Source organism: Aulostomus chinensis, chromosome 5, assembly GCF_037954235.1.
Source record: "Aulostomus chinensis isolate RoL2024-O1b breed Wild chromosome 5, RoL_Achi_v1.0, whole genome shotgun sequence".
NCBI lineage: Eukaryota > Metazoa > Chordata > Actinopteri > Syngnathiformes > Aulostomidae > Aulostomus > Aulostomus chinensis.
In genome coordinates this window covers 29,555,184-29,572,151 of record NC_141324.1, presented here as the reverse complement: position 1 = coordinate 29,572,151, position 16,968 = coordinate 29,555,184, and the positions used below count along the sequence as shown (strand labels likewise).

The 16,968-nt window shown below is 45.5% G+C and overlaps 1 long non-coding RNA gene across 1 annotated transcript in view; it reads right to left on the bottom strand.

The window, feature by feature from the left end:
- Nucleotides 1-4,958: 4,958 nt before the first annotated feature.
- LOC147262108 (uncharacterized) overlaps nt 4,959-16,968 on the bottom strand; it is a 59,497-nt gene continuing 47,487 nt past the window's right edge. Inside the window, exon 5 of the long non-coding RNA XR_015116136.1 lies at nt 4,959-6,742. This is a non-coding gene — a long non-coding RNA (uncharacterized LOC147262108). The remainder of the gene's footprint in view (nt 6,743-16,968) is intronic.

Here is a 16,968-nt window from a genome sequence, read left to right as displayed (position 1 = left end):
ACTCTGCATGCATCGAGCCCCCTTTGGCTGTTACGTCGCCTCACAAAGGGGACGTGATGCTTCTTGCTTGTGCAGAAACCTTCGCCGTACCTCTGGTGACCTGATAGACGATTCTAACAGAATCAAAACTTCCCTCTTCGGTCAGGCGCGCTCTCGTTTCTCTCTTTACTCGCCTCTTTAACAGGTTTTTATTGTGTGGATGTGCAGTTGCTCAACAAACAAAGGCACGAACCTCTTGAAATGCGTTCACACAATTCACCATTAACTGTTTAAGTTTTGCTCATGTAATATCAAGTCTCAGTGAGTTAGTTGTTGAGTTGTCCTAATACTTGAATATCCCAGAGCCTCAGCAGCTGCTCGGGGATGGAAAACCCCCACAGATTCACGCTGATTCATCCAAAACCGATAGAGAATTCCAAAGTGAAGCAATTTAGTCCTTACAAAGAGTAATTCTCAGTGAAATGCACCATGGGAGTCACGGGTACTTACTCTCCTCCCGTTTGTAGATCCTCCTGCTTGTGCCTTTGACTTTTCTTTTTTTTTTCTTTTTTTTTTAAGCAAAGAACCAAATCACTTCGTACAGAGTTGCTCTCCTTTTGTAGTGATGATGAAACTCTGAATACAAAGAAAATGAGATCAGTCACCACAAGTTAACACTTCACAACTCGCGTCACCAACGCGTCCGCTGCCAGTGATGCTATTTTAGTCACGTTTGGCAGAGTTCTGAGGAGCATTCCGCTGCCAAACATTTTACATTGTCTCTTCTCTGAAGAATAGAAAGCGTCATGGACAAAAGGAGAGGAGAGAGCTCCAACTGCCTCCTGACATCGTTCATACAGAAAAATGATTTTGACAGGTGAGATATGGCAGACGGTGCTTGAGGAAAAACATCTGTTGGCAGCGGTCTTGATACTTTAAGAACAAACAAAAATATTCCCTTAAGCAGCCATATGGTTGCACTTTCCATCACCCCCCCATCACATACCACGTTCTATATCTCACTTCCTGTCCTCTCACACTCACTTACATGCTAAAATGTGCCCCAATGCAAAAACACTCCCTAATTAATGGCCATGAACTAGCATTAGAGTGATTTATTGGGCTGTTATTGGCCTGTAAATCCTGATTAATGACTGTGAATACTTACAAGTGCTTTGCATGATAATGGAAAAATATCAACCCCCCCCCCCCCCCTGAAAAAAGTTGACCATTTGCATGAAATAATGAGAAGTAAAAGAGATCTGTTTGTTCAAATCTGTTACTGTAACACGGGACAAGTTCTTTTCTGGTGTTACAATACGTGTCATTAGCATGTAGCTTGCCAGGGATGCTATTTCAGTCACGCGCAGCAGTGTGTGTTGAGCTACCAAACATGTTATACTGTTTCAGCTCAGAAGAATAGACAGCACAGTAAATAGCATGAATGGAGGAATCTCAAGAATAATATTTGAACACTAAATCTGCGACGCCGATCTGTGGAGAGACAAGTTTGTGAGCAGCAGCGGAGCGTCTCCTGCTCCTGCCAGACACACTCAGGAGCTGATTTGCAAATGTCTCTCTCAGTTTTTGACTCAATCAGTCTCTCTCCTCTCTCACCTTCGCCTCAGTCATGCTCTCTATTAACATTCGTCCTGTTTGTCTGTCTCTGACCTTTTTTTATGAGATCATTCTTCCTTTTCGTGAACATGATTTTAGTTGATATACAGTTATTTTCCCAGTTTGGGGGGGGTATAGAGTATTACAGGTATATACAGGCAGTAATTCATTAACACAACGCGTTACTGTGTCCACAAACATGTTACCACCCAAAATGAACCTTTATTCTGCTTTATTTCGAACTGGAATGACGCTGTACTTACACCCGGTTGCTGACCGCGGCCTCGTCTGCATTCCGGTCCGGAGTGAATTTCTCTCTCTCGGACGTTTTATGGTCCCGCCTGGAACCTCCCAGACCTCCAGGCGTCTTCCCACAGTGAATCCATAAAGTCACCGGACATTTCTTTGTGAGTTTTTCCTTTTATTTAACCGGTTTCCCACTCCATTCATCGTTGACGCCGCCATTCTGTATCACGTGATGCTGTCGGCCAATCACAGCAATATAGGAACCCGCCCGAGGCAGCACGGAATCCTGGGTAATGGAGTTTGATTACTAATTCTTAGGTTTTCACAAGCAGAAGTACTTTTACATATAAATGTCCACATACGTACATACACATATAATAAATACAGAAAAAAAAGGTAACAGAATAATTTCACACTGAATGCCCAAGGCAAGTGTAAAAACTGCATTTAATCAGTGTGAGAATGTTTTTGGATGAATCATATTTGTACATTTTCTTGTGTTAAGTAAGTAGTTTGCTTTTATGATAATGTCAGTCATCAAATATAAATCCTCTTTGCTCGTGCTCTCTCAGGCGCATGGTCTGTTTCTGAATTCGAACTCAAATGTAATTCCACGATACATTTCATGAAGAATTTCTGCCATGGATAAGATTTAAGAAACTAAAATGTGCGATTAGAAAAACAAGTATGAAACAATGTCGAACAACGAAGGGAAGGGCAGGCAGGCAGGCGCTTGAGCGCAAGTGCATTTTTTTGATGTCAGTTATTATGGAAGCAACATAGAGAGAGCAATTTGATCATTTAGGAGGAAAATAATGATCAAATATCTTTTGAAGATGCATTTAGATCCCACACTAAATCATGGGGTACTACAACAGAATCATCTGCAAAAAGAAAAAAAAAAAGTCCAAACCCTGCAGTGGAAGTTGAGAGTTGAGCTGGGATCGTACACATTTAAGTTAGAGGCTCGAAGATTGATCCCTGAGGAACTCCAAAGCAAAAAAACAAGAGAGGAAATACTTGAAATCTTTTCAAACAGTTCTAGTTTGACAGTCATCATGTGTGATGCAATTATTTTAAATATTCCAACCTATCTAATATTTAAATTAATGGTTTGTGTTATGGCTGCACGGTGGTGCAGTGGTCAGCACTGTGGCCTCACAGCAAGAAGGTTCCGGGTTCGAGTCCCGGCTCGGGCGCGGGATCTTTCTGTGTGAGTCTCCATGTTCTCCCCGTGCCTGCGTGGGTTCTCTCTGGTACTCCAGCTTCCTCCCACAGTCCAAAGACATCAATTTGGGGACGAGGCTGATTGATTCTCTAAATTGACCGTGAGTGTGAATGGTTGTTCGTCTCTGTTTGTTGGCCCTGCGATGGACTGGCGTCCTGTCCAGGGTGAACCCCGCCTCTCGCCCGTAGATGCTGGGATAGGCTCCAGCCCCCCGTGACCCTTACCAGTAAGGAATAAGCGGAAGATGACGATGGATGGATAATTTATGACAAATCCAGGACAAAATACCACTAATGGGTGTAATAATACTGCCAGTAGAACAGGCCTCAGGAACCAGGACCTGTCATGTGATCCAGATCGCCTCCAAAAAAACCAGTCGCTCTTTCTGTTGTGACCTCTGTTTCCTCCAAGCTTCATTAAAGTCCATCATTTCGTTTTTGAGATATTCTGCTGACCACCAGCCACCAATGATGACATCACCGCCTCAGCAGAGGTAATCAACAGTTAAATGTTACCATCCGTCCGTTACGGTAACGCGTGTGTTATTCCATGACACGTGACAACCCAGGCAAATGGCTGCACTGCTCCATTGTCTCAACAGGTGTTTCAGGATCCAGCTGCTCGCCTCGTCTCTCTTTACCTTAGGCTCCACCCCCCCCCCCCCCACGACTCTTACTAGTATGGAATAAGCAGTAGACGACGATGGTTTGTGTTCTATTATTGAGAAATTTTCGTCGCGCAACACCACACAACTGTGTCACTCTGTAGCTGTCACGATCCCTGTCTCGTGCTTCCTGTTTTAATTTGTAGTCATATCCTGTCTTCCTGCCCTCCCTCCTGTGATTACCTTATGTGTCTTACCTGGTTGATTGCACCACCTGTGCCCCGTTTACCCTCATGTATTTAACCTCTGTGTTTCCCCTGCTCGGGGTTGGTCCATTGTCATGTTCCGTCGCGTTGTTGCGTGTGATGTCGTGTGTTGCGTGTCTTTTGTTCATGGTGTCACTAACCAGTCTCCAGTCTCCAGCTCTCACGTCAGCCTCCAGAGTCCTCGTCTCAAGTCACCCCGTGAATCAATAAAAACTCTTTTTGTGCACCATCCTGCAGTCTGCATTTGGTTCTACTTCACCCCTCACCACCCACACGTAACAGTAACTTAAGATAAAACTTTTGTATGCATTTACTATGAATAAACCACAATTTCAACTGTAAGAAATTTCTCATTTTGATAAATAATTAGCAAGGGAAAAAAAAGTAATTTGGGTTTTTGACCTGTTCAATTGACTTGAAATCTGTTCTGCCGGGGAGTTCACGCCGCACAACCCAGCTCCTCTCAATGTCACAAACGTCGACAATCATGTCATCTAATAATCGACATTTCCCACTGCAGAGCAAATCAGATGTTTTCAAGGCTGTGGTGAAATCACATTTTCATCAACTTACTCTTATCTAAAGAGCCGTCACATTCGATTTACATCGAGTCAGAGACAGTCTTACCTTTTCTGCGTGTCAGTCGGATCTCAGCTCCTCTATGCTGCAGAGTGCCAGACAAGCACCTCTCCTTCCAACAGCAACAATGCTACAGTCAGTGTTAAACAAATCAAGTCACGCCAAACCATGAATAACACTGTCAGCACAGCGAGTCACGACAAACTGAAAGCCAAATGTGTCATAAACAAGACTAAATATGTAAATTTGATATCCTCTCTCACCTTATCCATCCATGTTTACCGAAATGAACTCCATACATTTTCATTTCCCCCTCCTCTCATCTTTATTTTATGAGTGTCACATTTGAAAATGTATAGTTTTCTGAACTCAGAGTTCTGACACCCCAAGACAAGTGAAATGGTTTCATGACACTGGGAGTACGTGCAAAAACTCCTGGCTGATGGCGAGAATCACACAGCATGCATTAATACATTAAATCTATATTCCAGCTGCTCCCATTGAAAATCACCAAGTATTTCCATAATAACGCGGCATTTACAGGCTTTTATAGTGCAATATAAATCTAATAATTCCAGTTTTATCCATCCATTGAATAATTTTGAACCTTAAATATATTGGTTATGTCTTAAATTCCTGCCTCTACATTATAAAAGTTGTGAGAAATACTCAGTAAGAAGTTAATAATGGAAAACTGAGCTTCATTCAAAGCTGCATAGCTGCTCCATCTTGGCTCACAGTTTTATCCTTCAGTGAAAATAACACCAATTGCATTCCACTTTATCCAGACCAGGTTTTCAGTGAAAAAAAGAAAAGAAAAAAAAATCACACCACTCGCATTCCTCACACATTTCTGCACATAATGTTTGCGTTCCGTAATTTTAGGGACAGCTGTTTGAAATTTCCTCTTTCATTCGCTCTCTTGGCACCGTCGCCATTGATTTAGCCTGAACCCTCACTTGGCACCCGGCACTTACGAGGGCAGGCTTAAGTGCAAGTGCCAAAATCTGACACTTCTATAAACCCTGATACTTTGTCAAGTGATACGAAGAGCAGAGCCGCTTGTCAGGAGAGGAACCGCGTTGCTGTCAGTGTGCGAGGGAGGATTGTGCAGTGTGTTGCTGTGTTTTACATGACATCGATAGACAAACACACTTTATGGGACATACATTGTACAAAACAGTTACGCAATCCAATAACGCACCACAAAATAGAACAATATAATCTAGGAATCTTTCTGCCACGCTCTCAAGAAAAGCTGCAGGGAGTGTAAAAAAACAACTGCAATGAAGGATAAGACCCCTAAATTCCTGAGTATCGCAACGATCCTGTTGTGTGAACGATATCCAGAACATTCTTGAACGAGAGGGGCAGCTCTGGTTGGCGGTGCGTTTGCAAACATTTCATTGGTGCGGTTCGAAATGATCTGAAACTACTTCACAAGAGGAACCTTGAAGTTGAGTTGAGTTCCTCCCTCGGCACAGATAAAGGGTGGGAACATCTATTTTGTCTGAGCGGAATCCTGCACAGTCACAGATCTCACTGTCACAATTCCAAAGTTGATTATTGACAGATTTATCTGTTTACTTGTTTTCAGAGTTTGTGAGAAGAAGAAGTCATGGGCCTTTGAGCCCCGATTACATTGGCTTTGCTATCGTTGTTTCTCATGTTAGCTTTAGCTCGCGTGAATACAATAAATTAGCAGCATTTGCAACACAGTAAATCAAACTTGATGCAATGGCTTACTGACATGACACCCACACCGAGGGAAAGACGATTAGGTGAGAGCTCAGGTCCACTTGAGAGCTGATATTTCATGGACAATTGACTGAGTTTAAGAGTCCGGCCCAAAGCAAGAAAGATGGGATGTACTATTTGCATAGGGGGGTAGGAAGAGAAGGGCCTTTAAAACAGTTCCTTTAATTTTGCATTCTTGTGTCCGGCAGCCATCTTGGTCGGTGTGCATGACCACAAGCAGCAGTCGAGGGCAACAAGGATATTAGGAGCTGCTGGTTTGGCTGATGCAGGTGATCTGAGTTCCTGCTGCAGCTCTGATGCGGCGGTGCGGCGTCTCACAGTTAAATGAGCCTCAGGGGTCGTGATCAACCTGCTGGATGCCCACTGCTCTCCAGGCCTCTTCCGCTGCCCCAGGGGGGCAAATAAAGTTCTTCTGAATCGAAACAGATCCCATTCATCTGTGCTCGGCTCATCGTCATGTGATATCTGGACGTGAAAATATACACAACACCAACAAAAAAAAAAAAGAAATAAGTGAAGAGCGTATATTGTTTGAACAGTTTAGACTCCAACTCAATTTTAAGCTGTCGTGTCTGTGACTCTCGGGGCGTCCTGGGTGCTCCGGTTGTATTCGGTGTTTGTGAGGCGCCTCATTTACATAAATTATTAAGAACGAATTTAAATGAATGTTGTGAGTGGAAGGAAAGCAGGAGTGAGAGTATTATGACCTAAAGGTCACAGAGAGTGTGATCAGTGACCTGGAGCTAGAGTCTGTGTGTGTGTGTGTGTGTGTGTGTGTGTGTGTGTGTGTGTGTGTGTGTGTGTGTGTGTTGCTACTTTACAATGCATAAGAGAGAAACAAAGATAAGAAAGGGGGAGGGAGAGCAGCAGCAAGGATTTGTGTGTGCTAAAGGAAACAGTGTGGATTTAAGATTGTGTATCGTGTTGAGACAGAGGGATTGTTCTACTGATAAGATAATATCACTTTCCTTTCCAAACACGCTTCAACCCGCTTGACATGCTGGCAATTACAACATGGTGGCTATCAGGGGTCAAAGGTCAGCTCGGAGCAGTGGGGTCGACTCCTAACAACCTGAGACGTTAATTAGTGAGTGAGGGGAGCCGTTTTATGAGACATTCCAACAGAACATTTACTCCTGCTGCTGTTTAGCTTCCATTAATGGTTGACATTTGAATGCTAAAATGTATAACACACACACTCGCACACGCACACGCACACGCACACGCACACAGAGCGTTCTCTCTTGTTCAAGAAACAAACTGATAAAAATGACATCCTGTTGCTGAGCAGATGTCTTATCTTCCAAGTTAAACGAACAACAGGAATCAGAAGGACGACTGATGTTGGGTCAGCTGACGTCCAGTTAAATAACACAAGGCACAACATGTGACCCGTCCAGGGTGAACCCCGCCTCTCGGTCAGTGCCAGTTGGGATAGGCTCCACCCCCCCATGACCCTTTATGGACAAGCGGTATAGGAAACGGATGGACGGATGGCACAACATGCTGAGTTCCATCTAGTCCACCGTTACGTTTATGAAAGTACATTTTTATAGTGGCAATAAACACCCAGAGCAGCCCGACGCGTCTCCTCTCCCGTGGACACAGAGAACGTCGACGCACTCCAGATAGCACAGACGAACAGCATCCATCACTTGTACGCAGTTATATTTCAAAAAGCTTCACTATAATAATCATCTGGGCCTATAAATTGAAACCCACAGACCACCATTTAGAAAAATACCACACTGAAAGTCTCCCGTTACCAATAACCTCAGCAAACATTCTCCTTCTTCACAGGCCCGACCCTCCATCTCTGTATTTACATTACCCAAAACAAATGACCCCAATCAAGCACAGCCTGCAGTTTCTAAATCACTAAAAACAGCCGTTGCGGCCTGACAACATGTTCAATTTTCCACCCGCTTCACCTCATTTTTATTCTACGTGTGATGCCCGGTGTCATGGAGCAGCGGTTTCAATCCGGAGCAAGAGGAATGGAGAGGGAGGAGGGGGGAGAGAGCAGAGGTCTGCAATGGTTTAAAACGCCATGCATCTCTTCTGTCTGACGGCCTCCGCTGGTTACAGAGTCGATGGTTCACTGGACTGTGAAGGAGCCGATTTGTTCTCCTCATCCAAGATAGGCTCTGGATTCAGCGAGCCACCACACTGCAGGGAAAAACTCCATCTGTTAGATCTGGTACGTGTTCCGAGTGAGGGTCAAGCAAGGCGAGGGGAACGCACCCAAATGCACACACACTTGAGGAGAGTCGGAGAGCAGTTCATATGTCTAATTAAACAAGAAATCAAGCCAAGATGTGGGGAAATAATGAGTCCAAACGGAGAGAATACAAAACTAGAAGACACGCTGAAAATGAAGAAAAATCTCCAGAAATCCAACTGAGCGGGCAAATAATTGGCGGTGCTGAGACTGAGGTGCTGCGACGGAGACCGGGCCCATGGTTCAGGTGGCCCCCGGCTCCGTTTGTTCCGTCTGCCCTGCGGCACAAACACAGTCGGTTCCACAGAGTTTGTTTTCATCAGCGCCTGCAGGAGCGCGCTGGCCTGCGACGAGGAGAGAAAACACACCTGCTGCAGAAACAGTGAGATTTGTTGCGCTGACACACCTTTGGAAGCTGTGAATGCCGACTTCGAATTATTGACGTCTGCCTGGGACCAGGCGGCCGCATACATTATCAGAGCCTTAGGGGGCGGAGCCTGGGCAAAGTACATGCTCAAAATAACCAGGCAGAAACTAAATAAAGTCCCAAAAACTTTTTGAAAACTGAACTCAAGCATTCAGACACGACTGTGACAGGTACCATTTATATTTCCTTTGTTTCCTGCAGCAGTTTTACTTTCAACACAACAAACTATGAGACCAGATAAATCCCTCGTACATGGAGGTTCATTTGTGTTTTTTCACGTTTCTTCAATCCAGAGGCTTCACTCTGAAGCTGAACTGTAAGTTCCAATTACAACAGGATTTGACAACTCAACAGTAAATAGTGTGTGTGTGTGTGTGGGGGGGGGGGGGGGGGCAGAAGTGATGGTGGAAGGAATTGACTCTTTGGACTCCTCAGCCTGAGGAGGAATGTGAGAACAAGCTGGGAGGAAGGAAAACGTCCAAGAAAATAACAACGTTTTATGAAGAGACGTGAATGGCGATTGTCCTCTCAAGAAACTGGACCAAAGGAGAGGAAGATGACCTCCATGGGCAGCGAGACGTCTGTCCCTGCTTTCATGGCTGTGGTGTCCACTCCATATCTCCACACTCAGTTTGGCCATCAATAACAGAATCTTTTCATTTCATTAAAAATTGTGGTTGGAACAGTGGAAAGTTGTAACAAGAGAACAGACATGTGGCTTTTATTTACCTGGGGGGGGGGAGAGAGAGAGAGAGAGAGAGAGAGAGAGAGGCGGGGGGGGGGGACGAGGCCCTGCCGGCCTCCGTCCCACCCCAGGCCTGCATGGGCTCATTCAGTTAAACGTTGTACTGAATGAAGCCGTGCGAGCCGCTGAATTTTCACCAAAGGTGAAGGTGGGGAGAATATTTCACAATAAAAGCCTCAGTAACAACCAGGAGCTTTAGGGAAACCGCAGGGCTGGAGGTTTTAATTTGGAAAAAAACAACAACAAAAGATTCTAGGTTCAGGTAAAATATAGCAAGGCCAGACGACTGATTACTTACATTAAGAGAACTAATTATTATGTTGCTGGTTTTCTGGAATTTGACATTGACAGTGAGTTGTGGCACAATCCGCTTCCATTTATAGATCTGTGATTTCAACTTCATTCAGGTTCAAAGCTCTTATTTTGTTGTGGGCACATTAGTGGTTATCTCTCTTTTTATTACTGCATACAGGAGATAAAACTCCCCGCAGCCATGTAGCGGTTATTGACCAGGCTTTTGGGGTAGGAGATATAAATCAGACTGCGAGGCGGAGAACGAGAGAGTCAGACAGAAGCTGGTCTGTCAGCAGAGACTCTGTCACTCGCCATATTGATTATTTGGTTGGACCAGACGATTGTTTACAGGACGATCAATTCCTTCTCATTCTAATCACAACACACACACACACACACACACACACACACACACACACACACACACACATATGAAGGCAGCCAATAATTCTGGGAGTTTAGGAAGTGTTGGTGCATGCAAAGCACATATAAATCTATACATCATGCATCCTAAACAGGTCAGCTTGTGTGTGGGTGCAAATGTCGAACACTTAGCTGGCGTCTGGCTGAGCCGACCTCCACTGGAACCGCATGCCAGTCAGTTCCGGTCTCCAACACTTGTGTTAAAGTCTTGATGGTTCCAGGTGAGAAGGAAGACCGTGCGCATGTAAGTCAGAGACGACAATGTTTCTGCCATTTCAGATGAAGTTTGCTTTTAAAAGTCGCTTTTAACATGAAAGAGAGGCGGCGTCACACAGGAAAACATTGTCATGTGAGTTACGTTTTCTTTATTTCAAACTAGAACTTCAAAACAACTTCCACCAAAGGAAACTTCTAGCCACTGGCGTTGTCGCGGTCAGGAGCAATCAGGGGTTCAGTCTTGCTCAAGGATGATTCAAAATGGTCTCCGGGGGACATGAGGATCAAACCAACGACCCTTCAGTTACTCGACAGCTGGGTCATGCCTCCCACATTTTTTAAGTTCAAGCAGGCCCTGCCACTTTGTTGTGATTCTGCGTAATCCTGCCGGCTGTCAGAGTGACAGACCAACGCCACTGAGCGGATCTAATAAGGGATACACATGCAAATCCCATGTAAAATTTCAATTCCTTCTTACACCCACACACACACACACACACACACACACACACACACACACACAGAGTTCTTGTATCTGTCTGACTGAGTGCCAGCATCACTTCTTTCATGAAACAGTCAGAAAAACATTTATGTCTTATAGCAAAGGGAAAGTTTTTTGGGACACGACAGACAATTTATAGTATAAATATTTTGCTCCTGCAACAGTATCCGCCCGCTGAGAGATTATATAACTTCCAGCATCAAGTCCAAGATCAACAACAGAGCTGCTGGTTCTGGGTACAGAAGCAGATCAGAAGAATCACCAGAACCAGCACTCAGAGACAAACACCTTGAAAGCAACACGTATCATCCTGAGAAGAGAAGCAGAGGCATGCAGATCAATATTTGAATGGATGAGCGTCGGTTCACTCCTGTGTGAGAGAGGCCACGTGTGTGTGTGTGTGTGTGTGTGTCTGTGTGTGTGTGTGTGTGTGTTGGTTGGTGCTTGTGAGACAGATGCCAGACTGTCTAACATTTGATGGGGTCTGGATGTTTTATATGCACTTCCCTCTGTGATACATTATGAATGACGCCCGCCGTCCATCAAAGAACCACAATAAGAGAGATGGAGACCTCAGATGAAGGACGAGGACGAGTCGCATGTGGACATGAAAGAATGATTCTTTCAGTTGGTCGTCCTGTCTCTTTCCCTCCCTCTCTCTCTGCCTAAAACACAAACAAACTTTGCTTGTCCGTCTATCTTTGAGAGGACGTTGACATGATGCACCCCCAGCCACGGCACAGCTAAATGGAATCCTGAACCCTAAACGTAAACCCAGGTCTAACTTTAAGACTCAGTTTAACCCACAAACTGCCTTTGGACGGTGTTTCAGAAGCTGAAATGTCTCACGGCAATGTTTTACTGCCCAGGTTGTTTCAAGGGTAACTGGACACGTCAGCGGCCACGGAGAGAGAGATGAAAGACACCGTCTGACCAGGAGATATAACTGGTTCCCTCAGTTTGATTCATTTGTGGTCCCAAGATTTAACATTTTCACACAACTTGAGGGATTTGTGGCCATGAGATACACAATAAATAAAAGGAATCAATGCATGAAAACAAATTTGTGGCCACAAATTAATCAAACTGTGGGGGAAAAGTCTCAACCCGCAGCAACAACAACAAAAAAATCAAATGTGGGAGCAACTTTTATCTTGCGGAGCGGTCTCTCGCTCTCACACACACACACACACACACACGCACACACACAGCGGTGGGACAGACTTCATTTGATGATCTAGCAGCCCGTCCTCTCTGCCTTCACAAGCCCGAGGCCTCCTATTTCCCCACTTTCCCACAGACGTCTCCTTCAATGATACACTATTGATTTATTGTCGTCCACATGACAGAGGGAGGCGGAGAGAACGATGACGGAGCAGGGAGAGAGAGAGAGAGAGAGAGAGATATTGAGCCTGGGAGAGACGGAGAGTGAAAGATGTTATTAACGAGCTGATTGTTGTCGCGCTGTCATCAGCGGTGTCACGTAGACCAACAGTCGTGGATGAAAAGCACAGCGCTGATAGTAAATACAGGTTTTAGAAAGTCACATGATGAGCCGGGACACTGAGTCACCATCCAAGAGTTTCCAAGGTCGATTGTTAATGGATATAAAGCAGATGAATTATTGAGTGTGAGAGATGAGACACTGGGAAATGCATTACTGTCACCTAGAATAGATACGGAAAATTAGATTAGCCGGAAGCTTTTTTCTCTTCTAAACGATGGAAGTTGTTCTGTACATTATCGTTGCCTGATATCAGGAACAAACAAACAGTCACCACGAAGCGATCCAGGCAGGTGAAGATAAAACGGGTTCAAACGCCGGGCGCCGGCTCGTAACCCTGGACCTGACCACAGCTTCCTAGCGTCTGATCATCCGTCCAAATTTCTGCAACAAACTTCTTGGAAATGAAGGCAGTGGCGTTTCCAGCCACCTGCTGCAGACGTTATCAGACCAGTAAGCGGCTGTTATCGTTTTGTTATCACGCCGTTCGAGCGCTTCAGACGGGGCTGACTGCACCCACCTGTAGGCCGGAGGGGCCATTATCATCCCCGATAATCCACAGCTTCCAAAATAAACGATTTTTATCTGGGCTGGCGGCGTGGATCCTGATAGGCCGCGGTTTGCCTTTTGTTGACTGAGCATCACATCTTCTGTCTCTTGGTGTTTTGGGTCTTGCTGTTTGGACTGATCTCTCCCAGTCAGACCTGCTTGTGGATGTCTTTACTGCAGTGGCTGTCAGGACATGTTAGCGTACCTCCTGAGCCTTGTCACGCCGATGACAGAGCCCACACAGAGACCACCAGCTTGGGCAGCTAACGTCACGGCAGCCTCTCTCACGGTGTTTCCTTCTCGTGAAACTCTCAAAAGCTCCTGGGTCACGTCCTCCTTCTTCTCCATTCGTCCTCCTTCCTCTCCGCTGTCTCGCTCTCCCTCCCTCTCTCTCCTCCTTCACTCTCGGGTGTTCCATCCTTGCAGACTCTAGCCTACACACTGAAAGCTAAAGCTAAGCTAGCTGCTAGACAACTTTACCTCAGACACTAGTGTAGTGTAACAAAGCCAGCAACAAGCCCCGCCCCACTCTTACCTGTGAAAAACGCGTATCTTTGATGATTTCAAACTATGAAACACATCTTCAGGTATTCAGGTGTAGCCCAAATCTGATCTAATAACAGCGTTTAGATGTGTTGTGTTTGTAATATCTACACACAAAAGAGTGAGAGGGCCGACTGTTGCCTTGGCGGCACCCCCCCCCCCCCCCCAGAGCTTCTTCCTTTACTTCTAATTCATTCGCATATTAGCTTAGTTTGCTACAAAATCCATGAAGTATTTGCAAATTTCCCAAGGACACATGGTGATGTCTGGGGTCAACACACACACGCACACACACGCACAGCAGCATAGGGAGGAGAAGAACTGACTTTCTATCAGTCTAATTGGCATCCTTCTATCCAGCTGAAGCCAGCCAGCTGACCCTTGACCTCCTTGTGGAATAGTTCACACAAAGAGAGTCAATTTGAGATAAGACATCATACATATTTCATCCGCGGCGCCTGATACCGCTGCACCTCTCCCTCTCTCTGTTTCTCCTTTTCACACACAAACATACATGAACTGCCCTCCTTGACACACTCGGCAGCTCATCTGTCTCAGGGAGTCCAACACAAAATTAGGGCCACTCTCTGCTCCCAGTTGCCTAGGCAACCACTCAGAAATACAGAGGCTTTTCTGAGCGGGGACGAGCTGCACGGCCGTATTATTCACCACTGACTGAGGCTGTAATCCCTGTCACCTGCCTGCTGTGTCTCCAACGAGAGCTGCGGAAAAGAACATTCAGCCCCCAACTGCACCCCCATCCCCGCCACTGCACCCCCCCTCACCCATACAGTATATTCCATGCATTGTTGCATTCTGGCCCTCCTGGAATGGCAGGGCAGCAGTTTCCATGGCAATATCGATAGTCACCCCCCCCCCCCCCCTTCCTGCACGTCAACAGGTGAGCTCTACCATGTAAATATGTCATGCTGTCATACACAGATGAGGAAGTCTGCAGGGGGTGCACGTGTGCAGACAAAAAGCACAAAATCTTCTCCGCATAATGAACTAAATATGTGCACACGATACATAAACATCCTCATCAGCATAAACACACACGCGTGTGAAGGTGTGTCATGAATGCAGAAGCACATCAACCGAGAAAAAGCCAGCAAAAACAGCGTGAATGCGCCAAAATAAGCACACAACCAAATTAAACACGTATAAATTTACACAAACACAGTCACTTCAGACACGTTGCTATTTTTTTCCTCCTCTTTTTTTTTTTGGACACAAAGTCTGCGCTCCTCCCTCTGCTCGCCCCATCAGTCAGATCTATAATCGGCCGTCCATTATGCCAGAGTTCATTTGCATGGTTCCGGCTGAAGTGTTTACCAGATGTCTGTGGGTTTCGCTAACATGATTAGGCCGCCGTTGCGCTAATTCATCGGGCTGATCCTCTGGGTACTCGTCCATCATCCGTCGGCTGCCACAAACACTCAAAATAAATGTTTGAAAGTCACTAAGTTGTCGTCCCGTTCCTGTAACATCATAACCATGATGAATCTCTTTAAATCTACCACTCTGGGTGATTTCAGTCAAAGTGGTTCAGGACTTGGAAGTGGGCCAGGTTTGATGAGTTTTAGCCCTCACGCAGCTTCAGCTGGTGTGATTAATATTCATTTTGCTTGTTCAGGGTTCAAAACACAAGGAAGAAAGGACGTAATCTTTCTCAAGCCGGAGCAACTGAGACTTTGTTGCCTCAACATGCCGACTCAGGGTGTGAAGTCTTTGTCTGCTCGTCATCCACCTCCAAGATTTCCTCTCCAGTGTCAAAACAGCTTAGGAAAGAATAAAAGTTGTATCTGGGAGGGGCGGTTTGCTACGTGTCATTCACACCAAATGTTTCCATTTGCGAGACAGTGATAGATGTGTGAATGCAGAATGAGCTCCAGCATGTTTTCAATTATTTATTATGACACGTTCACAGAAAAACAGATAAAGAAGTGCAGCACTAGAAAAACAAGAAAGCCCGCAGCACGGCTGGCGCCTCCAGCTGGGGCACAGGGACGCCACGGTTCATCCTCGCGTCCCAGTGGATTTGTGGGCCATGTCTGAAGACATGTCCTGGAGGCCTTCCAGAGATATTGTGTCCAGGTGAGGTGACAGTGACCTTTGACCCTTCAATTATTTTTCATCCGACAACCACGGTGGACATTTGTGGCACATTTTAGGGAATTCCCTCAAAGTGTTCCACAAATAGCTTGCTTGTGAGGTGACTAAGGTCTTGACCTTTGACCACCAACATGTTTTCATGTTTTTGAAGAAACTACGTCCAAGTGTTCCTGAGATGTTGTGTTCTTTTGAGGCGACCTTTACCTTTAACCTTCAAAATCTCTTCAGTCCATCCTTGACACTCCGTCAAGGCATTAAAAAAAAAATCAAGTTAACAAGAACGGGGCACATCTGCCCCTTGAGCTTGACCTTTGACCGCCAAAATGAGTTCATCCCTGAGGCCCGGTGAACGTTTGAGAAGCAACTGGGAGAGACGGACAGTCCAGCAACACCGACACCTCCAGTCGACGCAGCAGAACAACGCAAACCCCTGCACAATCAGAACCCCCTTTCAAAATAAGAGGCTCTCATTTGCAACCCTCTGCACCAACACTGAGAAACGTACGCGTCAGTCTGCCAGGCGCCTTCACTGAGCCTCGCCTTTCCTCCGTCGGGGGGGACGGGGGGGGGGGGTGTGACTCCAACAGTCATCGTTGTGAAGAGTCGCTGCTATCCAAATGACATCTAAATAACATGCTAGGTGTTATGGCTATCTGAAATAGCAATCACCAGACGCAAATGTCACCCGGGATTCAATTTGAGGGTGTTTTAAGAGCGAACTTCTGATCCAGGGATTTGAATTCAATATAAATAGCTAATCTGATTGCAGTAAGTCCCGCATGAGAACGATGTTGAGGCGGATTCAAATGCCAAGGAAATGTCACAGGTTTTACACAAATACACACATTTCCTTTAGAGTAAGGGCTGTCAAGCGTATTATTCTGATTGGTTTTGGCTGTGGAATGGGGATAAAATAAATATATATGTATTTTACCAATTACCCAACAACCAAAGAGGCTGTGAGGAAATTATAGGGTAAAATTATGAGGACAAAACAAGATATACAGACCGTGTCACTGCAGGAACTGTTCGGCATGCTCATGGTCATCCTGTAGGATATATCAAACAAGTCTAATGTGGAAGTATGGTGAAACCGCCCGGCTTGGTGGTGGTTGGGGCTGGGCAGAAGATGGCCTGAACTACAGATTAAAC